Below are 27,340 nucleotides of genomic sequence, written 5' to 3'. Positions count from 1 at the left end.
TCACTATATGTGGGCTATACAAATTTTTAAATAAATATCAAACAACTTCTAAAGGTCAGGGGACCCTGTGTTTAAAATTCATGCAAGTAAGGATTTTTTTTTTTCAGATCTTCAACTGTACCATCTGTGTGCGCTGCCATATTTAAAAAAATACCCAGGTATTAAACCCTGCAGCAGTTAAATGTATGGTTTAGGCATCCAATTCCAAGATTCTTCTCAGGATCTGTTTGCAGCCATTTTTGAGTGAGTTGTGATTATATCACACTCCATGGACCAAATTGGCCTGTACTGTCTATGATATCACAGTTTATCTGATACACAAGAGAGAATTTGCAAAATGCTATATCTGAAAACCATCTGTCCATTTCAGTTTTGCTAGTCCTGTTTCCCTCTGCTAATTCCGTGCCGCCATCCCTGAAAATGCACTGACAATGCATGCATTGTCTTCGGTGTGTCTGGTATTAGGGAAAGTTACTTCTGTTATAACCAGAGAAGAATTGATCTGATTTAATATTTGATACAGGAAAGCCATTTTTGGCCAACTTGTTCTTTATAGTTTTGCCTATGAATATTATTGCAGTTTAAGGGACAGATAATGGAAGCCCTTCATAGGTACTTGCTCTACAAGGAGGCCTGGGCTCTGATAGAAGATACCATTTGAACAGGGGGTAGGGAGCAGATTCCTTTTCAGTAAGAAAATAAGCCCAACTCAGCCAGCCTTTCACACACAGATACTTGTACAGTATTTTCAGTGCATCAGCATATAATTTTATTCAGTGCGTATGAATAGTTTGAATGTTCAACCAAGGGACTTTCATTCTGAAAGAACACATGCTGTCCAGTTTATATGCAAAGAACTTGCTCTTTGGAGCTCAGGGTTTATGGTCCCAGTGACAAAGCACACCTCTTATTTTAATGCATATGCATGAGTGAAAAATTGCAGCTTTATTGTAGGAACATGAAATGAAAAGACCCCTTCTATCCAAGACCACTGAGTTATTAAATAGCAGGGGCAACAGCGATGTTGTAAACCTGTCATACAGGGGAAATAGGAAAGGGCTCCTATAATCCAACTCTTGTTATTTTTATGCAGGTTTTATCAGAGCTGGAAAAGATTTCTAATATATTTAGTTTGATTTGTAAGGTACCATTTGCTACACTGCAGCGGCTTTGAAGCCTTCAACTGTAATATGTGGTCCTGCATCCCAAGAACGAGATCAGAGAGCTAAGTCGAAGAGTATATAGAAACAGAGAATATGACAGCAGGTGAAGACTTCAAGGCAATGCCCGTCTAAGTCTGCTGTGTTTCCTTCCAGTTGTAATGCCATAGACCCTGTTTGATCTCTGACTGTGTCCTACCTTTCATGTGCCTAAGGATTCTCTGTGCTTGTCCCAAGCTTCCTTAAATTCCAATGAATTGCGACTCAAGGACCTACATATGGATATGCCATCAAGAAGGGAGAGGAGGGATATGAGAGTTACATTCCAGAACCTCAAAGATATTCATGCACAAGAAGCAAGGATTTTTCAATGGAAAGAAACTTCTGGTTGCTGAATCAAGTCTTCATCCAAAGTGTTCACACTCCAGGGTCATCAAATCATGGCTGTCAAGTGCAACCCCTCATGGACGGATTTGGAACCCATGTTCCAGGGTTCCGGAAGGGGCCTTAGTGCATGGCTTCTGGCTTTGGGACCATTGCTGCGGTAACCAAACCAGGAGCAAGCGGGAGGGAGGGGGAAATCCCCAGGTAGCTGCGAATGCAGGCTCTGTGCACTGAGGCTCCAGCACAGGTTGCAGTGGAACTGTAAGAAGGAGGAGAAAGGATGAGCTACTGGGCCGAAGGAAATGTTTACGGAGAGGGTTGTGGGTGCATGGCACAACCTTCCAGTGCAGGTGCCAGAGGGTTGTGCTTTTATTTCAACTAGTAAGCAAGGTGCAAGAAAGCCAAAAATAAATGTCATTCATTTTCAGAATTTGATTTTAAGCCAGCCCCAGGCCCCTGCCAAATAAACACCTCTGTCATTCTAAATTTTCAGTCCCCCTCACCCTGCCTCTTATCCCATCCGCCGGGTCTTCATGGAGCTGGAGCCATCCCCAGTCACGCCAAGGGCCAGATTAAGCAGCAGACAGAGTAGGTAATTGACTAAGGCATAGGCTTTTATTTGGGGAGGGGGTCAGGGAAAAGCAGCTGCAGTGACAGCAGAACACCAGGTCCTGACAGCCAAACAAAGTCAGAGCCACCAGTGTGCTCTTTCTCTTAGAAAGATTCAACTCAGAGCAGCACTGAACTGTGACCCAGAGCAGGAAGTCTTACATAGAACAGGAATAAACCATTTTTCTTTAGATTACAGGTAGGTTCATCTATCTTTCCCACAATCAGGGCTTAGGGAGAGCAATTTTATGACTGCACACAGACTTATGCGTATAAGTCTGCTTTGAAAATGTCTGTGTTGGCCCTATCTATGCCTATACATTTGAGCAGAAAGCTACACATGCTCCTGAACAAGTGTAACTTTCTGCGTGTACATGTACATGCAGGCTTGAAAAAGAAAAGTGTGCACGTTTCTGCATTCCTGACTCCTCCCCTTGCAACGCCTCTTGTGAATGTGGGTAAAAGCACACATGAAATGGGGTTTTGCACACATTTTTACATGCATGACCCCTTAATTGATTTTCAAAGCCCTAGTTAGGTGCACAAAACAGCAATTTTTGCATGCAAATTGGTTTGAAAATCAACTTCTTAATCCCTTGGTCTTCACATCATTCATGTGAACAAATAACCACACCAAGCGCTGCTTTTCACCTTGGCTTCTTTTATTTTTGCATTATGTGCATGGAATAGGAGGGGAGGGAGGTAAAACTGAAGCAAGCAGAGTAGAAAAGTGTTACTCTGCTCCCTAATCTAGTCCCTCTCCTCCTGTTGTTTTCCCTTCCCAGGCAGTTGCACGGGGCTGGAGGGGTAGCGGTGAGGCTGAATGGATGGCAGTGCAAAGAAAGGTTCTGTTTTTAGCTGTAGATTGCTACTTCTAATATGTTCTCCCTTAGCCTGTCAGTGTTCTGCATGTGAGGCTGAGGTGAGACGTACTGCTAATGTGTAGTCTCTGTGTAGGGATCTCTAGCAGTCTGACTTATTCTGTTTTCCCAGTAGGAGGTATGCGACATATGTGATGAGTACGGTTACTTCACAGAGTAATGAGTTGAACTGGGCCCTGTCTTCAATTAAACTGCACCTATTAACCCACCTTTGGGATTTTACGAGGGCAATTTTATTCAGTAGCCGTGCCTAAGGTTCCGCCTGTAGCCACACAGTGCATAAAATACCGCACATCTCTGCTCCAAAAGTGAGGGGTCGATTTAAAACAAAACAAAACACACGGGCATCCATGTGCCCCCGGATCCCGGCGCGGGCACATGGACGCGGCTATTTTATAACACATGCGCATGTGTGGGCGGATGTCTGTTACGTGTGCTACGGGAGGGGATCTTAAAAAAAATACACGCGGCGATGCAGGTAGGGCCTTTCCCAGTTCCCTCCCAGTCTGCTCCAATTAAGGGCGGGAACTTCCCTGACCCTACCCTTTCTCCCTCTACCCCTAAACTATCCCTAACCCCTTTTTTTTAATACTTCTGCTCCCCTTAGTGGGTTTTTTTTTGTGTATTTTTTGAGCACGTTATCTTACATTTAGCCCAAATTTAAAAGTATGATGTCCAACTATGTGCGTTTACAGGATTATTCTGGGAATGATGATGGTGGGGGTCACAATGATTGCTGAGTTTATTTATCACAACCTTGGGGGAGGGCAGCGGCGGACTCACGATGTCGGACCGGCCCGGGTATTTGCCGCTCAGGCCGGCCCAGGACACGTCACATGGTCTGCCGAGCGCGGCTCTGTCACGGCCACACATGGCAGACCACGTGACTGGGGCGATCGGCCCACCAGGGGATGCCCGATCCCCAGATAGGCCAATCCGCCCCTGGGGGAGGGGGCCAAGATTGAAGGTTCACCTAGAGTGCCCAATGCTCTTGCATTGGCCCTGGTTGTTCCTGCCCCTTCTGTGCTTTTTTCTTCACTATGAACATTATGAAATGTTTCCTTACAAAAAAGGGCACTCTGATCTTGCTCGGCTGGTGCATTGTGTTGTAAAATGGACTGATTGTGCTATTATATTGGAAGCGCTGGTGAGCAGGGGCTGTTTTTTGTGCGTATGTCGGGTAGCGCTATAGAAATGTTAAGTAGTCCTCCCGTCTACTGCCTATTTCTCGTATTATCAACTACAACAATTCCTTAAACAAGAGAACATAAAGGCAGAAATAGCTAAAGGTCGCTCGCAATTTGAAGGCTGGTGTGATTTGGCAGATCGCATAAAGGGCGGTCTATCGAAAATATATACACTATTACAAAACTCGTTGTCATCACGGCCCAAATATGTTTCTAAATGGGAAAGTGATCTGGGAATGATACTATCGGAGGAGGAGTGGGATCAGATCTTTTTCCATACTAAGGGATGTTCAGTCTCCTCCTCCCTCACTGAGAATGGGTATAAAGTCCTGTTCAGATGGCATCTCACGCCGAGTAGATTGTACAAAGCTCAACTGTGTGCATCTGACCAATGTTGGAAGGGGTGTGGCTATAGTGGCACGTTCTTGCATATGTGGTGGGACTGTGTTCAAGTCAAGAGATTATGGTCGGATGTGCAGGATATTATATGTAGTACATTAAAGAAACGTGTTGTCCTATCACCGATGCAAGGTCTGTTAAATGCACCGGTTGACGGCTCCAAATTTGAAAGTCCATTGGTTGGTCAGTTCTGTCTAGGGGCACGATGCATTTTAGCGCTTTCCTGGAAACACCTTACTGTACCCACTAAATCTTGCTTAATACAAAAGTTAGACAATATGTGTGTAATGTACAAGATCACAGCCCAAAAGCACAGACAACTCCCCAAATTTGACAGGACGTGGGCACCCTATCTTCAGTGGAGAGGGGAAGAGGGTTCTCTTGATGAGGACGCCACTACCTCCCCTACACAATAGGCATGGATCCCAAGAATTCAATCAGACTCAGATGATTATGGTACTGATCTCCTTTATTCACTTGTTTTGTTATAACACGTCATAGTTTTACCTCACATTTATTGCTGACAGCAGTATCCAATCCCATGAGACGAGCAGATGTTTCCTTAGTGGCCACGGGAAAACTTTTATTCTTCACATTTGTTTATCATATTTGTGCATTCTTATACATATTTTTCTTTTTGAAACGGTTGTACGATAGACCTTTGTATGTCTTTTATCTTTTGATTCTGTGTTTTACTTGGTTCTTGATTGCGTAATTTTGTAAATTTATGCATCTTATTGTACAACGCTTCATAATCAGTGCATTTTTGAATAAACATTATATTGAAAAAAAAAAAAAGAAATGTTAAGTAGTAATAGTAGAAGTAGTTTCAAAATGGCGCTGCCCTCAGGTCAGCTGGGGCCTTTATGTGAACAGCACTGGTGGAACAGGAGCAACTGGGGACTGTTCCTACCCCATGAAAACTTGGCAGATGGGGTAGGAAGTGGTTCCAGGATGCAGGGGGTGGGCTGGCCATAAGTCTAGATGGGGCTTTTTTTTAAGTTTAAGATGCCTGTGTTTTGTTTTGGGTTTTTTTTGGCCGGACAAGGCATGGACCTGACATTTCTTTTTTTCTTTTGTTTTCTATTTATCTTCTTTTTTTTTTTTTTTTTGCCATTTTTTTTTGTTTTAAATAAATGAAACACACAGCAAATAGCACATGACCTGTATGAATGTGTTTCTTCTCCAATCACCAGTTATTACAGTGCCTATTTTTATTGTATTGAAATGTTACAATTTGAGAATAAAATCTGATTTTAGTCTGGCGCTGTGTGTGTAAGTGCTCCGTACGGAGCCTGAGGGACTTGAGGATATGTCTGTGTGCTAAATGTTTGATCTATAAATTCTGTACTGCACTTTCCCCTGATACGAGAAGTTTCATTTTCAACTGCTGTAAGCTATTCTTGGACAAGGAAGAAGTCCATTAGCAATCAGGGTTATATTAATAGCTCCCAGCTCGATAACCAGCAAGACTGGAAAAATCCTACGATGAATTATTCAGACTTCAGAGTAATATTTTCCAGGATTGTACAAGTTTTTTTTGGTTTTCTCGCTTTCCCCTTCAGACCTTTATCCAGTGGAAAGAACACTACAGGGGATGATTCTCAAACTACGTTTTTTGTACCTGCTGGTTTGCACCAATTTTCAAAGATAAACTGTGTGCATACCTTTGCTTTGAAAGTTGCTGGGGGTGCCAAGTTCTCGTGGTCGCCTGCACCCGCCTTTTCCGTGCGCAGCTCTTTGCTGGAAAAGTTAAGTGTGAAGACCAAACTAAATGCCATCTCCATGCGTATGTTTTTCTCCCCTGAACTAAACATGCCCCGGGCCTCTTGTGATGTGTTAATTATTTCAGTTCTCAGATATCTGAAAGCCCTCCAGAACTGCAGTTTAAAAATAAAATCGTTTGAGTAATAGTCTCACGAAATTAGTCAATCACACAAACCAACCCAACTCAACACACACAGGCATCTGAGCCCATAAATTGTATTGGTGCCTTGATGCCCCAATTCATAAAGTTCTCCAAGAGTACCATACAGATTCAGGGTCAGCAAGCCAGTAACTCTCCAAGAAAACCAGAAATTACAATATTATTATTATTATTTATACACCAACCCACTGCAGCGGTTAACAATAAAACATAAATACAGAAGCTGAGTAAGGCAAGCTTAGTGCAAGTGTGCTTGTCATCTGCTAAAGCACTGGTGCTGAAAACAATCCATGCTTGCACCCCCAATCAAACAGGCCGATGCAATCTCGCTGCGTCCAAGCTGGGTGCACGGTTTTTTAATGCGCGCACATCCACCTCTCCTGGGTGCTTAATGCAATAGGCAAATGAGCTGGCGTGCTAAAAGGGACGTGCAACAGGTAATTTGTGCATCCCTAGTGCTCTACATTGGGCACCCAGGAGACGTGGCTGTACACCCTCAGCAGCCTGGCCAGAACTCCCGCCTCACCCCCAGCAGGGCTATTCCTGATTGGTCCTTTTCACTGACACTTGTCAGTGAAAAGGACCAATCTCCTTTCAGGACAGCCTTCTGAAAGGTGATTTATCCTTTCACTGACTTGTGACAGTAAATGAACCAATTGGCAGTAAGTGAAGGAGTGAATAAATTAATATTAAGTGCCCAACATTAATATTAATTTATTCACATCTTCAGTTACTGCTGGCCGGGGATCCAATTGGGCCAGACCTTGGGGATGCAGCTTTCTGTGGAACCACAGAAAGCAGAATTTTTTTTTTAAACCCTTCAGTGTGGCATGATTCTGCTTTCTTTGGTTCCTCCTACTTAGTATTGCAACAGTGCTAATAGGAGGAATCACAGAAAGGTTTTGGGGTTTTTTTTTTGTGAGCCCTTGAGCACTGCATGATTTAACGTCAGCTCCCAGGAAGGCATTAAATTTGCCATGTTAAAATGGGTGCCTTGGCTGTGTGGTAATTTTTGGCATCGCGGGATAATAGCTAATAACCTCATCTACATGGAATTTACATGTGATGGACGCTATTAGCTAGGCACTGGTTTGGATGCATGTTTTGGACACGCTGATCGGGCATAGGTTTAGTGTGTCCAACTGCGCCCGATAATGCATCGGCCTGTTAGATGCGTGAGAGAAATGTTCATGCACTGGCAACCCAATATGTAAAATTGAGCTTGCAGGGCTGCAAGTGCAAATTACCTATGTACCTGCAAATTCTGCAGGCTATTTAAAGAATTCCCCCCAAAATGGAGTAATTTGCAGACTTTGCAGAGTGAGACGAAGACTGTCACTATCATTCATTTTGTATTTTCAAATTGTGTTTCATGCAGCGCTAAGCCCTGATGCACCGTAAAATGCAACTGCACCATCGACTGAGTAAGCAGTGTGCAAACAAAAGTTGCAACAGTGCTTGACTGTCCCCATATGTTTTGATGAATATGTTACTGGGTGTAGCAGCTCCTTGTTTTTGTAAAACACCTTTCAGGGCAAGATTAGCTTGAGTTTTATGATTTATATTTTCAGTCGTGAGCAAAGGTTCAGTTTGCCCATTTATTAAGCTTCTTTTGCACACTTTTTGTTGATATTTGCAATGTCCACATTTTCATGAAAGCTCTAACGAAAGTATATACTCAGAGCCCAAATTTCAAATGTGTATATGCCGTACAACATTTGCACACATAAGTGGATGGGTGGAGATTAATGCTAGTATTTTATAAACTGTGTGTCGGGAGCTGCATATTTCTGCTCTGAAAGTACATGCGTATGTTTCAGTATGCACGTTTATTTCCAATGCAAGAAAACGCATATTTTCTGTACCCATTTTATAAACATAGGCGCATATATTTTACACGCAAAATAAATATGGCACTGCGCGAATAAACACCCAGAACTAAACATGGAAGTAGGTATTTTATAACGTATGCATAAGTATGTGGCATCACCAGTTCATCGATACCTCCACCAGTTCACCCAGTCCTTCAGTTCACTTAGATCCTCTAGCACTTCACCCTGAATCCCACCAGTTCTCCCAGACTTCCCACCCAAAAACTGCACACTTGGGTGCATCAATTTAGCAGGTCAATCAAACAGACAAGTTTGGTAATGTATTCGTGTATATACTTCTGAACCTGGAAAGGTTCTTTTTTCTCCTGGTAAAATGTATGTATGAGACTGAAAATATGCATAAATAGCATACATGTGTGCACATGCTATTTGTACTCGTGAAATCCCTTCAAACATTCACTCCTTAGAGAAAAGTAAGCAGTTCGACCACTGCTTGAGGGTCTTGTGGTGCTCTCTTTTGAAATCAGATTCCATGACACAATAAGAAGCCATACTGGTCTTGGAGAAAACTGGATTTCTCTGCAGGCTGTAAGACCTTTTCATTGGCCCAAAATAAGAACTACGCAGAGAGGAAGAACACACCTGGATTTCTAAGAATGGACAGTTGATAATGCTTAAAAAGTAATTGCTGGCTTAATACCTGGAAAAATCCAGCTCTGGCATTGATTACCAATAGTAGGTGTCAGAGCCGAGGTCTGCATAGTCATGATGCCGAATCTAAAAAACAAAACAAAAAGGTAATACTTTCATGACTTTCAGAGATCAGCAGCATTTCCGAAGCATATACAATGAACAGTGTTTGCAGACTAAGATCTGACCAATGTCCAGTAACTGATTTAAGCAAATGATTCCCAAGCAACACTGTTTTTCCCAAGTGATTTGCTGCGGTATCCAATACTGTGTTTTCTGATTCTCCAGTACTCGGCATCTACCTTCTGTCGTTTCCTACAAGTGTAAAGAATGATATTGCCAGTTAACATAAACAACGTAGCACTGTAATATTTTCTCACCGTATGATTTTAAAGTCTTGGTTATGCAAAGGGAGATGGATGCATAGAATGGTCTTCCAATGGAGGTGGGGGGGGGGGGGACAGAGACAGGGAGGGTGGGAGCAGGATCAAAAGCAGTAATCTAATTAAAGAATGGGGCAAGCACAGATTCTCCTTGGATGTGTGGGTAAGACCTGAAGAGCAGGCTCTATGGTTATTCTCAATGAACCTATCATTTTTTTATGTGTCTGCATGCTGCAATGAAAACTCTTCTTACCACGCGACACCATAACATTATAAATCTCAGCAACTCAGTGTCCTGCAGTGTTGACGTCAATTTGCATATCCTTACACCTTCCTCACTACAACCTGGCACTCCGTGGTCCTAAGACCTTTCAAAACGTCATCACTAAGGTTAAAAAAAGGAAAAACAACCTTGAGGCAAAAGACAAAATGCTTAAATGTGTGACAAAAATAATTAGTGCAGGAACAGAGCAAAGTTGATCTTGCAGATGTATTCAAATGTCCATTTTACCAAGGTTGACAGTGTCGTCTTCCATAGGCCCCCAAGGTATCTTTGCTATCGCTGATGCCTCTTTCCACGTGTGTCCGAGGTCCTTACTCCCTGGTGGGCTACCACGTGTCTAAGTAGAGACACCCTGAAGAGGAAATGCTCCGCTTGGATCTTGCTCACCACTTCATTTCATTGAGAACCATCCATAAAAATATATAAACAAACATGACAGCTCGATGTAAAATGTCCACTTCATGTAAGAGCTTTCTGAGGGACAGATTTTCATCTGCTCATTGTCAGCCTTTAAAAAAATAGTCTAATTGTATACCTTTGGTTAGCTGTGTCCACTTTTGCATTTAAAAACAATTAAATATTTTTTATCCCTGAGCTATATAAACAGTTGGCATTCATTTGTGGCATAATGTTCTTTCAGCTCTTCGTTAGCACACGCACACAAAAAAATGTTTTGATTATTGACAGCTATTCTAAATAACACCAGCTCTGTGTCACGGATGTCAAGAATACTTGATTTTAGACATCATGAGGATGTGTTTTCTATTTTATTTTTGGTTTTTTTTTCAATTTTTCAGTCATTTACATTCTTTGGTATGACAACCTTTTCTCCTGTTAGAATCTGCAATGTTCTCCCTGTGTTATTTGTAAAGTATCACATTCTGCACACTGGTAGTTCTCACATTGTAGTCCTCAAGAACGAACTTCCCCCAGCACACTTAGTTCTGGTTTTCAGCACAATCAAAATACGCAGATTTAACCTGAGTTATGAGATCAAATGTAGGCAAATAGATCTCAGGAGAGTTTGTGATGGATAGCCTGAAAAACAGACCCATTTTGGGGGGGGGGGGTGTTTCTGGATTTGGGGATCAGTTCTCTAGACTATGTAATATAATGTCTGATTACTGAACTCATTAATACTTCTTATAAAACAAAAATTATCTTCAGATATGCAAATACATACCACCAAACTTAAGGATGCCTGTACAATGTCTGCAGTTTGATAATTTGACATGGTAGAGTAGGTGGCCATGAATTCCCTTTGCTCTCCCTACAAGGTCTCTATGCTTATTCAATTGCCTTCAGCTCTTGTTAAATCCTTTGGGGCTAATTTTAAAACACCGTTGTGCATAAAAAGCAGAAGATACCAGCCGCCCGTGCGCACCGCATGCATTTTTAAAGACCTGCGGCCGTGCGTATATCTCCCGGTATGCGCTGAAAAGAGGCAGGAGGAAAAAGGGGTGAGGCGGGGGCAGGCCGTGGGCGGGCTGGGACAGCGCCATTAGGTGCTAATCCTGGTGAAGCACGCACCGGCAGCCGGCCAGCCTGCGCAAGTTACTGCTGCTCTGAAGCAAAAAAAGAAAGATAGAGGGGTTTTAGGGGTCAAGGAAGATAGGGGGAAAGGGTAGGTAGGGGGATTAGAAAGTTCCCTTCCAGTCCGCTCCTTTATTAGAGCGGACTGGGAGGGAACTTTCTAATGTTTCTTAAAAAATCCCCCCCCTTGCGTGATCGAGTCGGTACTCACGTGCACATGCGTGTGCTGATATAAAATGGATATCGGATTTTATAACATGCATGCCTCGCCGTGTGCATAAAATCAGTGCTTCCATGTGCATGTGGCTTTTAAAATTTACCCTTAAGTGCATGAAGAACCCCTATTTGGTGTTGGCAGGTGAATGCAGGTCACTGGGAAGGTGGGGGGAAAGCAGAGAAAATGTACCAGTGGGTTGAATCCACAAATATTGGGAGCACGTCCAAACTAGAAACATTTTTTGACGACGGTTATTCTGAGCAGCTTAAACAAACCTTTCTGTTTTTAGTTTAGCTGTTTTTTTTTATTTTAAGTATTGTAACAGATATAATTAGTTGATTTTAAGACTGTGTATGCAGTGTTATTTTGTAAGCAGCTGTGAACTTTCCCTCAGAAAATGCAGGTTAAAAGACTTTTTAAATTAAATAAATAAATACATTGAGAAAGTATAGTGTGACAAATCTGCAGAATCTGACAGCCTCCACCCCAGAGTCCTAAAAGAACTAAAACACGAATTTACAAACCTGCTACTAGGAACCTGTAACTATCATTTAAAACAACCACAATACCTGAGAGGTGCCGATATTTGAAAACTGATCTAGGAAACTATGGACTGGTAGCCTAATGTCTGGGCCAGGCAAAATGGTAGAAGCTATCACTGGTATATTGGATGGACCTAGTTTAATGGGGAAGAGACAGTATGGGGTAGATTTTCAGAGCCCTGCTCGCCTAAATCCGCCCAAAACCGGGCGGATTTAGGCGAGCAGGGCCCTGCGCGCCGGGAAGCCTATTTTACATAGGCCTCCCGGCGCGCGCAGAGCCCCGGGACTCGCGTACGTCCCGGGGTTTTCGGAGGGGGGGCGTGTCGGGGGCGTGTCGGGGGGGCGGGCCCGGTCGACGCGGCGTTTCGGGGGCGTGTCGGCCGCGTTTTGGGGGCGGGTACAGGGCGTGGCTACGGCCCGGGGGCGTGGCCGCGCCCTCCGTACCCGCCCCAGGTCGCGGCCCGGCGCGCAGCAGGCCCGCTGGCGCGCGGGGATTTACGTCTCCCTCCGGGAGGCGTAAATCCCCCGACAACGGTAAGGGGGGGGTGTAGACAGGGCCGGGTGGGTGGGTTAGGTAGGGGAAGGGAGGGTAAGGTGAGGGGAGGGCAAAGGAAAGTTCCCTCCGAGGCCGCTCCGATTTCGGAGCGGCCTTGGAGGGAACGGGGGGAGGCAGCGCGGCTCGGCGCGCGCAGGCTATACAAAATCGATAGCCTTGCGCGCGCCGATCCCGGATTTTAGTGGATACGCGCGGCTCCGCGCGTATCTACTAAAATCCAGCGTACTTTTGCTTGAGTCTGATGCGCAAGCAAAAGTAGGCTGTTCGCGCGCCTCTTAAAATCTACCCCTATGGTTTTAGCAAAGGAAAATCGTTCTTACCAACCTTTTAGATTTTTTTTGAAAGTGTAAAACGCATAGATAGCGGTGATATAATGTATTTGGATTTTGAAAAGGCATTTGACAAAGTCCCTAAGGCGAGACGACTCGGGAAATTAAAAAGTCATGGGATAGGAGGCAGTGTCCTGTCGTAGGTTGGTAACTGGTTACAAGACAGGAAACAGAAGGCAGGAACAAACGGTCCTTTTTCCAAATGGAACAAGGTCATTAGTTGAGTACTACAGGGGACCTGCGCTGTTTAGCATATTCATAAATGATCTGGAAAGGGATTGATGAGGGAGGTGATCAGATCTGCAGATGACACAACATTATTCAGAGTTGTTAAAACAGCTGATTGCGAGGAACTGCAGAAAGTCCTTGTGAGACTCGGAGACTAGACATCTGCTTGCAAATTAAATTTAATGTGGACAAGTGCAAAGTGATGCACACAGGGAGAAATAATCCCAACAACAGGTTCACAATGTTCGGTTCAGTATTGGGAGTCACCACCCAGGAAAAGGACCTTGTAATCCTTATGGATAATATATTGAAATCTTCAGCTCAGTGTGTGGTGGTAGTGAATAAAGCAAACAGAATGTTAGGAATGATCCCTCTATTGATCCTTGATGAGATTGGACCTTGAATACTGTGTGCGGTTTTAGTTGCTCCCATCTCATAAAAGACATAGAAGAACTGGGAAAGGTGCCAATGAGGGCAACAAAAATGATAAAGGGAATGGAACGGCTCCCCTGTGACGGGAGGCTTTACAGGCTAAGGCTGTTCAGCTTGGAAAAGAGATGGCTGAGAGGGAACAGTTATCGACCCTTTCAAATAATACTAAAGCAAGGAGACGCTCCATAAAACAATCAACAGATGTAAAACAAATTGTAGGAAGCACTTTTTCATGCAGCTCAACATCAAGCTGTAGAATCTGTTGGCATAAGAGGTGATCAAGGCGACCAGCTCAGTAGGGTTTAGAAGAGGTTTGGACAAGTTCCTGGAGGCGAAATCCATAAAATGTTATTAGGCAGGTGGACGAGAGAGAGGTTTTGCTGTCCCTGGGAGTGAGTTACAAGAAAAAGATCTACTTTCTGGGATCTGCCAGGTACTTGGGACCCGGACTGGCCAGTGTCGGAGACAGGACGCCGGGCTCGGGCCTTGGCCAGACCCAGGGAGGAATTTCTTATGTTCTTTTCTCAATACCCATTCCTGATGATCTGGAGCTGCTGCAATACCTTCTTCAGTCTATTCCCATTTTTATCCCATCATGACCCCCAAGTATTGCAGCATATTCCTGTAGCCAACAGAGTGATTTAGAGGTACATTTGGGGCTGTTCTTGGAGTGGTCACTAGGTATCACCATAAAAAGTACTTGCCTCAATTCTCTGACCAGGCAGGCATAAGAACGAAACTAAAGCCGCTGCCCTAGCCATGGACAACCCAAAAAACAGGAGGTTAAGCCATCAATCTAACTCTGGAGTCTCTTGGTAGCACCAGACATTGCCATTCTATCATTGGGCCAGTCCCATTACTGTGGCTGTTGATTTCAAACATAAAAATAAACTTGGAGTTGTTTTTATGTCCAGTACTAAAATTGTCTTGTAAGCAATAGCATATAATATTTACTTCGAAAATTGATTTTTTTGTGTGCTTGCAAAACTGACCCTTCCTTGATTTCCTCAGATTGGGGTCTTCTGTACCTGGAAAAGGCAAATATGTAATTATTTCATATCTTATCCTCCTTAATGTACTAGAAACCCAGGAGCGGTAGCTCTGGTCCCTGAGCAAAAGAAAAGTACTGAGTTTTGAGCTAATAAAGAGAGGAACATTTTAAATAAGGCAAAAGGACTGTGTGGTGATGGCGTTTCTTCCCCTCTGCATGGCGAAAAGAAAGTGTACTCATCCCATCAGAGTTGTGTGGTGCGCACTGCTTGCTACTGTAAACTAAATAGCAGGTAACGGACGTAGCTTTGCTGATCCAGCCAGCAGGGCTTGGGGGTGCTAGGGGGAAGCAATCTCAGCCATTAGTGGGATTCTTTTACTGTTTTTGCCCCTCACCCTTTTGCCTCTTTCCCTCCCACCACCTCTACTGGAAGGCTATCCCATGCATCCACCACCCCTTTTGTAAAGAAATACTTCTTTATGCTATTCCTGAGTCTACACTAACTCTTCAAAAACTTTAAATACTTCTATAATAATTTTTAAAAAGTTGCAGTGAGATTAATTGGAGGTCCATGCTCTGTTGACCTCTATTGACCCCTACTGAATGCTGCCACTGCAATTGTCGGGTTACAACAAAAGTGAGATAGGAGTGGGAATAAAATGGCATAAAATCCTGGGTCACTTTCTTTTGTCCCCACTATGCGTTTCCTATGCACAGCTTCAGCAGATAGCGTAACTCTGTCCTTATTCACAGACAGAGATAAGTTACAGAATCTTACTGCGCATATACCGAAGGATACAGCAACCAGCATAGCCTGAGCCACAGAAATAAGGACAGGTAGCATGAAAATAATTTGTTTTCCACTTCCTGTTTTGTGTTTGCAATTGTCCTTAACATTCAACATTATTCTCATGCTAAACTTATGGGAGTCTCAAGCTGCTTCATAGCTTTTAACAACAAATACATTCCTGGGGAGAAAGTATTGATTAAATGAATACTAACTAATGAGGTACAGGCATTACTGATGAAAGGAGCTAATTGCTCATTGTGCCTTCCTTTGGGTGATACTACAACTGCTTATCATTCCTATAGTACTATAAGACACACACATCCTTGGCAGTTCTCCCACAGATGAATAATGCAGGAGCCACTGGCACACAAATAAAGGCTCACTATTTGTACCCGAGGATCATTTAATAATAAAACCCCGGAACTTCAGATATACCTATTGAATAGCACCCTGTTTTTGGAACATATTATCTACCACCAGATGTATCCAATGATCCGGTCATAATGATATACAGTCCATGCGTTTTTCAGACTACATTGGTCTCTTCATCAGATGAGATGGTCTACTATTCCATATTTTTATAAAATCCATCCTGGCCATGAAATCACATAGGCTACTTGCAGATTTCATTCATTTTTCATGGAGCCGTGGCAGATCTCTTGTGGCTGGCCACAATAGACCTGTCAGCTGGCCACAGATTTCTGCTAGTTTGCAATAGATAACACTATTGATTCAATACTGTAGATGTATGATGTATTCTTTATAATGTGCATTGCGGTAATTCAGAATTTGATTCAAGTCTCCCCCGCGGGGGTTCGGGGATACCTGTTCCAGAATAGTCCATTGTAATTGGTCGAATGAATGACCTACCTCAATGCAATGGCTTACTATGGGTGCCTCTAAATTTGCTGTATTGAGGCGACTGCGGTGTTCCTGGAGGCGAGTTCTGATTTTTCTGCTGGTTCTGCCCACATATAAAGATGGACAGGGGCATTGTATTAAATATACCACCCATGAGGAGTCGCATGTTGTCGATGATCTTTTTTTATATACGTGACCTGTTCTAGGGTGTTGCCACGACTGTCCAGAGATGGTGATTGCACACATATCACAGGTGCCACATTGATTGTGACAACCTTGCAGCCTATTGTAATCTTGCTGACTAGTGGTTGCTCGCACTACGTGGTCTCAGAGATTTTTGCTCCGTTGGTATGTGAATAGAGGGGGTTCAGCGAACAATGGTGGATCTATACCCTGGATACACAACCTCCACAGGGTCTTAATGACTCAGTTGAATGGTCCTCGCTTATTTAGCGGGTTAAGGGCTCATTGTTATACTTAATTGCTTGGGTAATTGCTCTAACAATTGATTTCTTCCTAAGACAAAGGTAGGTAAAAAAACAGCTTGGAAACATGGCGGATCCAGCTGTCAAGACAAAGCTGTAGCCGAGTAGCAGGATTTTTTCGGGCAGACTTGGGAATCGTACGTATATCACAGTTTAGCAGCTATAACTACGGTTTTACATATAATAATGTTGGATTGAAGTATCTTTCTTTACCACAGTATTGGCATTTCGCGGCCCCTGAGGAAGTTGACAGAAACACGAGCCGTGTCGGGCCAAAGCCAATCGGATATCCCCGCTGCACCTACCGCTACGATAAGTGAAAACTAACTTACTGCCTTAAAAAGTTTGTAAAACTCAAAAAAATAACGTAAAATCATTACCGGAGAAACCAATGATTATAGTACCATGACGGTCTGGTATTTATTGGTTACCGCACACTTATAAGCAGTGGCTGTCAGGGCTATCAAAGTCCAAGCCCGCCATATTGTATGAGGTTTCTCTGGTCATTCTTTATGAGACTACATGGTATCAGCAATATATGATGTTATTTTGAATGCACAGTTTGCAATAGATAGCAGTTTGTCTATGCTGTCCAACCCATGTAGACTGGGATGTTCTTGTCAAGCTCGCTTTCTTTTTCTGCTGAAAAATGGTGCTATAAATGTTGGTAATGTATGACGTAAAGTTACTGTCTATCTTCTCTAATTAGAATTGCAATTAAGCATAGACACATAGAGATGATGGCAGAAAAGGATCAAATGGTTCATCCAGTCTGCCCAGCAAGTTTATAGTAGTATCTGCCATACCTTGCAGGTTACCCCCATGTTTATCAGTTTCCCAAACCATAAAAGTCAGGGCCCTCGTTGTTTACTATCTGAATCCATTTCTCTTACCTCTTGCTGTTGAAGTAGAGAGCAAATGTTGATGTTGCATCAAAAGTATCAGGCTTATTGGTTAAGGGTAGTAACCACCACACCAGCAAGTTACCCCCATGCACTCTTTTCTTCATTTCCATCCTCTAACCTAGACTAGACTAGGGGGAACTCCGTGAAGTTAGCATGTGGCACATTTAAAACTAATCAGAGAAAGTTCTTTTTCTCTTGTCGCACAATTAAACTCTGGAATTTGTTGCCAGAGGATGTGGTTAGTGCAGTTAGTATATCTGTGTTTAAAAAAGGATTGGATAAGTTCTTGGAGGAGAAGTCCATTACCTACTATTAATTAAGTTGACTTAGAAAATAGCCACTGCTATTACTAGCAACGGTAACATGGAATAGACTTAGTTTTTGGGTACTTGCCAGTTTCTTATGGCCTGGATTGGCCACTGTTGGAAACAGGATGCTGGGTTTGATGGACCCTTGGTCTGACCCAGTATGGCATGTTCTTATGTTCTTAACCTTTAGGGATCCACAGTGTTTATCCCATGCCCCTTTGAAATCTTTGAATTGTATGTCTTCCTTCAGTGACATGAATTAGTGTTTGAAATTCCAAAAATAATGAAGGCTGTAATGAAAGTTTGCTGTGAGACACTACATTTATCACCAGCATATCAGCACATCTGTGCCAAACCAGGGACTAAGAGTGGAGTGGTCCTCCAAACTGTGAGGTTACCCCCATGTCAGTGCATGTAAGTGAAGGAATGTCACATACAAATGAGGTTTTAATGTGTGTGCAGCAAATACATTATAGGCTCTTCTCCATCCACTATTTAGTGAGAACTTCCTAAGGCCTAAAGTTTAACACCTGCCTCAGATGAGCTGTTAATTTCTTAGTGCGTACAGTTTAGAAAGGACTCTGCTAGCAGCAAGCAGTGTATATTTCATAATGCAAAACAGCATCGTGGTTTTACTCTCTCTAATTAAGCGCCATTCCACAAGTTACTATCCGGTGGCATGGTTGTGATGATTATTCCTGTCCTTGATGGTCTTGGGAGGGCATCTTCTCTTTTTATACCAGCTGCTGAGATCAGAGTGTAGTCAAGATCAGGGTTTAAATAATGAGCTGAGGATCGTCCTTTCTTGGCCATTTGGCTGATGTTGAAAAGCTGTTGAATGTGGGGTTAGCGCACTGCCACCACAACCCATTGAGGAGATAAAGATGTAACGACCATTGTCAAAACAAACCTACCAAAAAAAAACACAGCCCTTGATGTGGTTTGTACGTCCAAAAACCATTTCAGCATTCTGAGTCTTGAGCCAGACCAGGGCTCTCTTGGAATTAACAATTCTTCTAGTTTGACTGCAGAATTCTTTCCAGAGGGCTTGGAGGCTCTGCAGGACTGTATCCTTCCAAGGATTTCAGCCTCAGCCAGGGCTACAACGACTCTCCCCCACAGTCTCTTCTGATTCTTTGCATAGGGCACCACCAGGGAAAATGCTGACCATGGTGCAAATATTACAGTTAGTCTCTATCTGTTGTCATCCACCATGAGGTCCATATTCAGAGAGCAGCTCTGTTCAACATTTTCATAAGCGATATTGCAGAAGGGCTATCATGAAAGGTTGGCATTTTTGTGGATGATACCAAAATCTGCAACATGAGGAAGGATCATGTCATGGAAATACAAGGAATGTTCTAGAGTCGCACAGCTAAAATTTAATGCTAAAAAATGCAGGCTCATGATTTGGGTTACAAAATCTTAAGGAAGCAGTACACTATAGGAGGTGAAGTCATGTGAGATCTGGAAGTAATCATATCTGATGATTTTAAAATGGCCAAGCAGGTGATGGCAATAGCCAGAGAATGCTCAGGTGTATAGGGAGAAGAACAGCCAGCAGAAAAAAATGAGTTGATATTGCCTCTGGGGAGATCTCATTTGGAGTCCTGAGTACAATTCTGGATACCATACCTTCAAAGCAATATAAACCGAAAAGAGTTGGTCCAGAGAACAACTACTAAAATAGTTAGCAGTCTTCATCATAAAGCATATGGGAACAGATTTAAAGATCTAAACATGTATACCCTGGAGGAAAGGAGGGAAAGGGGAAATATAATAGAGACATTTAAATACCTCCAAGGTCCGGTTTTATTAAAGCTGCCATGAAAAATATTAAACAAAATTTAACATTTTCATACAGTGAGCAAGCAAAGAGCACTGGACCTTGCGGACATCATTGGAGCTCAACAGCAAAGCCCATTATGCCAAAATAATTGATTTAATGCATTTCTTTATTGTTTTTGAATTGTCAGTTTCTTTAACTAATAATGGTCTTATTGGCTTTTCAATTTCAGGGGCATCTTTCCTGAAGAGCCTAAGAACAAGTGAAAACCGCTCCACACACTTTCTATGAGGTGCGTCTCAAGGACATAAATATGTGCACTTACTCTAGAGGAGGGGGGAGTCATGGAGATATGGCAGAGACATTTAAATACCTTAACGGTATCAATAATGCAAAGTAAGAAAACTGGTTTTCAGAACAAGAAGTCAGCAGCTGTGGGAAAGAAGAAGATTGATGGAAGCCTGGGGAGGGACCTCTCAGAGTTGGCACTTTTGACCCAGGTGCAAACATCTGGGAATCTGTGAGGAAGCCCAGAGCAGGAAGGCGTGAAAGTGGACCCTGGGGAGACCTGAGGAAGGGTTTTCCTTGCAATCAGACAGGCCCACAGAAAGGCTGCTTTTCTTCCTGGGGTTCTGGCAGTCACGTGGCCTTGGGGCAGGGAAGGGGCCCCAGTTTGAGGCGTAAGTTTAGCAGTCGGTGTGGGCGAGACATTGCCAGCCTACAAAAGCTGTATTTTTGATTCTGTTTATGCTGAAGCCTGCACGGCTTCTGTGGGGGGCTTAAGGGAGGCACTGCTGGATGCTATGCTCTTGTGAGCATTTGTCTTGGATTTATAAACTGCTGGCTCCTGCCAGAACTAACAGCATTGAGAGCGTTGCACTTCACAGAGCACAGTCAGCCCCATGTGGCACTGACGAGCGCCGGATTCCATGCAGCACTAATGAGCCAGGTCCTTTACAGGAAGTGAGGACAGAGCTGGAGATCAAATAGGGTCTATGGTACTGCAATTGGAAGGAAAACTGGGTAAACTAAGATGGACCAACCATCATATTCTCTGTTTTTCTGTTTCTATTATTTAAATCATGGGCATTAAAGAAGAATCCCCAGAATGGAAAACAGCTGTGTTATTTCAGGCACTGTGCGCTATTATTTCAGAAAGAATTTTATAATACAGTATTTGTGTTTTATATTAAACCGGCTTTTGAAAGGTGACGTCCATGGTTAACCTGGGCTTTCACCTCTAGGACCAGCCAGTGTAATGGATTGCCACAGAGGATGCTTGGACCTGATTGGTACCAGGGATCACAGAGGTTTTCACCTGTGATCCCTCTGGAGCTGACAAAAAATTCAGTCTCTTTCCCCTCTGCAGCGAGTCAGTAGGACGGTGTAGGATCAGCCAGCTTGGAAGGTTAGCAAAAGATTCCTATATTTTTTTTTTTCCTTTATTGAGTAGCCTGCTCAAGACTGGAGCAGCCGAGCAGTGACTGGAAGTTATTCTGCAAAATAAGTTTGTAGGTCTCCGTGGTGCTGCCAGCCTCATCACAAAGACCACTGTCCCTCGTTAGTAATCCAATGGTGAAAAATGGATGGGAGACTAAATTAGTTTTTCATCCTTAGGGAGCAAGGTTAAGGAATGTTAATGGGTGAGTGTGCCTGGAAGGTGTGCTGTGATCTGAGGGTAAGTGGTATGTAATACGGACATGCACCTTCATCCTACTCTGCCAATGCATGATTGAGTGCAGCAATAACTTATGAGATGTCATAAGAACCATCGTAGCTGAGCACCAGAAATGAATATGCAGGTTGTCCTGCGAGTACCTGAAATTTAAAGTGCATTCATGTATGTACATCTGTATATATCTGCTGGACAGTATTTCATGAACCAAGCAAATAGCATTTGAGGGTTTTCTTGGAATACAGCTTGTCTCACCTTTCTCTCCGTTGAGAGTAAAGCAAGTGACAGCTCAGAGGATGAATGTCCTTGTTCTTTTGGGATGCTGTCATTTGGAGATTGCACTGCTAACTATACCACTTCCTTGCACATGGCATATTACATCTTTATTTAACATGTTCACGAAATGCTGCTCATGGCCTTTCTGTGTATCCCGGCTTGCTCTGTCACCGCTCTCTAGTGGCCCAAAATGTCAGCCCTCTCTTATCTGCTTGAATGATTTCCCCCTGTAAAATACACATTGCAGCTTTTTGTTTGTCCAGATGTAAAGAAAACACTACCAGCTCTTCTATAAATGTCAGGTTAGGGGAATGAAGGGATGAACATTGCTGTCGACATCAGGAAAGCAATGGGTTCTTTTGCCTGCATGAGTATATGTGAATAGGATGCATGCCTTAATCACGTGTTGCAAAGTAGATTTCGACATATAAAGTGCAGGTGCCCATCCAGTCTGCCCAGAGCAATGACAGGAGCATCTGAGGGGTGGATTTTACAGTCTGACAAGTCTTTCACATCCAGCTTCATATCTGGGAATCCTATTGCTTTTGTGAATGTCGCCCTCACACAAAATAAATCTCCACAGCAGCTGTTCTGTCTTTTGGTAATGCCCAGGGCTGCCAGGGCAACCTTGGGTTTAAGTCAGAATTGTGAACTCTTCTGTAGGAGGGAGATCTCCCTCTTCATTCTGCCAAAACATTGTGAATGTTTCCACCACCCCATCCCCTTCCTGGTGCATTTCAAAGATATATTTTGGGTTTTATTCTGCACCAGTTGTTTCTCCTCTCAAGAGCTTTGCATTTCAATGATTTCCATTGCTGAATGTTTGCAAACCGGTTTGGTGTATCCTCGTGGCATTGCATGTGAAAACCACTCAGCAAAACACTTAGTAAAATATTTATGCCAACTTAAATTTGTACCTATTTTACAGTGTTTCAAATGCAGCAGAACTCAACCCATATGAATGAAAACTGTTTCTGCTGAGTCATTATTCTTCTCCTACAATTATTCTCTGCCTGCTTGGAACCAGCCAGGTTGGGATGAATGTCACCGATTGCCACACTGCATCTGATTTGGTCCATATTGGCTGCTTTTTGCATGGTATGTGAACCAATCACATGTCATGCAGATGATACCGCTTATGACCAAACGTTCAAACGTGGCCACTTCCAAGGAAGCCAGGGAATTGTGGGATGACCTCTTAAAGAGAAATTTATCCAGGCTGGGTATTTGAGAATCATGTTATTTTGTTTGTAGCTTTTTAAAATATTGTACAAAAAGGATACGGCCTTCTCCATAACACTGAATACCCTGGATGAAGTTTTGATGATGTCCTTGTGCTTTAGATTACCAAAGTTAGAGCTCAAACGCTCAGCTGCTTCCATTAATTGCCTCTTGTAGTAGAAGAATGTTTTTTTCTGTTTCTACATTTTAGTATATGCTAAAATGCAAAAACAAAACTTTTTTTTTTTAATGTTTCGGATGGGAAATAACACAAATTGAAATGAAACCATGAATGTCGTTCATTTCCCTAAAGAACGTCGTTTCATACAAATTGGGGTTAGAGGGCAACAGAACGAGTGAAGCCAAGGCTCATCACAGCTAATATTCATGGGTACAGGAATATTCGCTGTGGAAACCACTTTAAAAAAACCAAAACAAAACCACATCAGCAGCTTCCATGCTCCCTCTTTACGACCAAATCCCTTCTTTGGGCTTTACAGAAGACAAGGCATATTCCTCTAAGGAAAAATCTTGTATAATATTTACTCTTATTTATTTATTTATTTATTTTATTTATTTATTTGGCATTTTTTATATACCGATAACCGTTTGTACATCGTATCGGTTCACAATTAACTTGGAAGTTATAGGCTAGGCCTTTACATGGAACAGATAACAGTAGGTAAACACTGAGAGAACAAAAACAACCAAAAGTACATAGGTTAAACGCTAAGAAAGAACTTATTTACAGACTTACATAGCTAATCAATGGCGAAAACGGGGAGCCAAATTCTGAAGAGATGCAGATGTTTCCAAGGAAACATCTGGTCTCCTAAAACATTTATTGCAAAGAAAGGGACTATTTTAATGAGGAGCTCCGGGTGACCATTTTTCCAAGACCCTCATCTTCCCTGTTCTTGAAAGACCACCTTGGCTTTTGTCCCTGCTCTGTTTTTTCAGATTTACCCTTTCTGCTTGCTTAGTTTTTATTCCCAAACAATCCAGCCAGTTCACCATTGTACTGAGACATTAGATTTCTCCACCTCGCCCTTCCTGTGAGGACACAGGATCTTTAGGAGTTAGTGCGACTTTCAATATTTGCAGGTGCCTTTCTGTAAATGTACTTATGCTGTCACTGTCAGCTCCCCCACACCAAATCCCAAACAGATGTTTTCCCAGAACCTATTTGCATGGCCTCAGTAAAATAAACAATGCTTCCCAAGCAGTCATAATTAATGTTTGTGCTTTAATATTCACTAAATTACAGCAGTTAATCTGCTACAAGACAACACTGGTAGACAATTACTTTGAACAGTGGTCCTTTTATCTTTTGTTCCATGCTCTGATTCGCTCTATAACGGCTTAAACTTAAAGGGACAATCTTTGATTGCACTTTAGTAAATAAGCGATGCCAGACTCCAGCTTGGTAGAGGGTAAATCAGTGCTGGGAGCTTGGGGATGGGTTTGCTGGGCATCCAGGTCCTATCCTCGTTGGGCAAGTTGGGCATCTGTTTTGTTATATGCATCCATTCCAAAATGTAGATAGAGGAGCAAGTGGGGAGATCTAAAAATATGTTCATATTTTGTATCAGTCTTAAAAAAAATATATACCTGCTTGGATAAGATCTCTCATTTGGTAACTCAGTATACCCCGATTAATTTGAATACAATAATTTATATGACAACAATAAACATTTCTGAGGTACCTTCATTATATGAAAATATAGATGTTTAATAAACTAAGTGCAAAATGTATGAGTTTGTGTGAGTGGCTAGGAAATGCGTCGATACAGCAGCGAGTGTAGAGCCTTAAGGAGGCTAATGCATTGGACGTTCTTTCAGTAAATATACTGCATAGCACATGCATGTGTGCAAGGATTCGGTTTGGTTCTAATGTCCGGAAACCAGGGGGAAAACATTCCCATGGGACCAAATGTGTGAGTAACTCAAACATTAATAGGCTTGTCACCCTTTTGTTGTTGCAGGGTTTTAAAAAAAGAAAAAAACAAGCCTGTTCTCACATTTAGCTCTGTGTCTGTGCGTCTCTTCTGTTATGATGCAGCCACAGTCTGCTCTCAGAAGCTGGCAATCATTTCCCCCTCGGCACAAGCTTTTTGCTGGTAATTCTTTATGATCATAGATGTCTTTGGGTCCCCTGTACTTCAAAAATGTGTCTCTCTTTTCAGTAACCAGAAGAAATAATAGTCTCTAAATGATCTGCGTGTGCTGCCATGGTTTCCAGCGCTAGCTGCCTGCCCCATTGTCTTCGAGAAATTAAAATACTTAATCATTTGCTGCCACTCAGAATATAACAAGTGGGTTAATCTACCAGTCACTCGAATTTTCTGCCTGCCTGCCTCTCTAACCACCAGTTTGTCCTATTCTTGCATTTAGACCTTTTACAGTAATAGCATCTGACGCTTACGAGCGTTTCATTCCAAATGTGTGATCTGAAAGTGTGTCTTCTGCTTTTTATTAAAATTTTGTTTTATGAACAAGAGATGCTGGCGACTCCCGCCTGTCCCCATCCCACGCCTTCCCTCTCATATTCTGCTGCATTCGTGCCCCGCTGCATGGCTGTAGCGTTCCCTGCCTCCATCTCACTCAGTGAGCAGACTGGACAGGGTGCACACCTTTTTCAGTGATAAAAACTTTAAAAACTTACATCACCACCCCACTCCACCCTCCCCCCAAACCTATGGCTGGTGCAAGGGTATTAGGTGCGCCAGGTGAACCTTATAGCCTTGCACAATATCACTCACATTATATTTACATGCACTGCTGTGATGCCAACCAGAAATCCCTGCAAAAAAGACACTTGGAACCCATATGGTATTAGACCTATTGTGATGTATGTTGGGTGTGGCCTTGACCCTCTGAAAGCCCCAAAACACTAATACACTTCCTATTAGAATGTCTCCCCTCAGTCACACATGCAGAACATAAACAGACCCTCACCAAATACAGAATAGCGCAATCATAAAATAGAAATACAAATGCACAGACAAAAACTGAACTGGAAACTGCAAGAAGCCGGACACTCTATGCAGTGCAACAGTGAAAAAATAGAACCATCACCATTCCTCAAACATCAAACAATAAAATCAAGAAATAAAATAAATACATAATCATAATACTAAAACATACTAATAATATTATTTCAAATAAAGCCAATGACTAAAAAATCAAATAATTAAAAACTCACCTACAAGTTTTTTTAAATGTCCCAAACACCAATAAAATAATTCAAAACAGCAGACACAGCAAATAACAGCTGAAAAATAAAACTAAAAAGGGATTTAAAAATTCATGCTCTCCATACCTGGGAACTTTTGATTTCCAGTGACCCTAAGATTGTCATGGATTAGTAGAAGTAGGATGCACACACACACACACACACACTCTCTCTCTCTCTCTCTCTCTCTCTCAGACAAACCCACAGGCATCATCTCTTCTTTGGTTGGGATCTACCAGCAGCCCCAGTCTCTCATCTTCATTTCAGCTGCTGGCAGGTTGGAATCTACCTGCAGCCCTCATTCTCTCTCTCTCTTTCACACACACCCCCCCCAGAGAAACTCCCATTAATACACCCACACACCCCAGGCATGCTACCATTCACATCCACCCAAATCCAAGACATGTTCCCATTCTCTGCCCATCCCAGGAAGACTCCCATGCATGCGCACGCACGCACACATACACACACCCATCCCAGTCAGGCTCCCATTCTCACACGCATATGCAACCCAGGCAGGCTCCCATTCATATATCCACCCATCCCAGGCAGACTCCCATTCATATATCCACCCATCCCAGGCAGACTCCCATTCACACACACACACACACACATATGCAATCCAGGCAGGCTTCCATTCATACACACACCCCTCCCAGTTATTTATTTATTAATTTTTATATACCGGTGTTCCTGTATAAAATACATATCGCACCGGTTTACAGAGAAGTGAACTGTCGCCTGAGGGGCGGATACATTGAAACAGTAATTGAAAACTGAAAACTTACAGAGAAACCAATGGGATGCACTTTAAAACATGATTAGCAAAAGGAAGTATAATTCAAAGCCTAAACAATTCAGAACATATTTACAGTGGGGTTGGTGGACCAGTGTCTGTAAAGCTCTATTCATCGGCTCTTAGCTATCAGGAAACGCTTGGCTAAAGAGCCATGTCTTTAGCTTCTTTTTGAATACCAAGAGGCAGGGTTCTTGGCGGAGGTCTGGAGGGAGCGTGTTCCAAAGTGAGGGGCCAGCTGTGGAAAGGGCGCGTTTCCTAAATGAAGTTTTGGCAGGCTGGGTTTGTAGCATGTCCTTGTATGCTCTTCTGATGGGACTCATAGTGGTGTGCCGCTGAAGTTGGAAAGTTAGGTTGAGGGGGGAGGTGTTGTGTAAGGCCTTATGGATCATCATAAGGGCTTTGAAGAGTATCCTGAATTTAATTGGCAGCCAGTGAA

The 27,340-nt window shown here is 42.8% G+C and overlaps 1 long non-coding RNA gene across 2 annotated transcripts in view; it reads left to right on the top strand.

The window, feature by feature from the left end:
* The window catches only part of LOC115074172, a 170,538-nt gene that overhangs the window by 42,217 nt on the left and 100,981 nt on the right, over positions 1 to 27,340 (top strand). Inside the window, exon 1 of one of the 2 annotated variants that reach the window (XR_003852199.1) lies at positions 19,890 to 19,990. The exons of the other annotated variant lie outside the window; for it this stretch is intronic. This is a non-coding gene — a long non-coding RNA (uncharacterized LOC115074172). Of the gene's footprint in view, positions 1 to 19,889; positions 19,991 to 27,340 lie in introns of those variants that run through there. 2 annotated transcript variants of the gene reach the window in all.

This window comes from Rhinatrema bivittatum, chromosome 12, assembly GCF_901001135.1.
Source record: "Rhinatrema bivittatum chromosome 12, aRhiBiv1.1, whole genome shotgun sequence".
In the NCBI taxonomy this organism is placed as follows: Eukaryota; Metazoa; Chordata; class Amphibia; order Gymnophiona; family Rhinatrematidae; genus Rhinatrema; species Rhinatrema bivittatum.
This window is presented reverse-complemented; position numbering and strand designations above follow the sequence as displayed.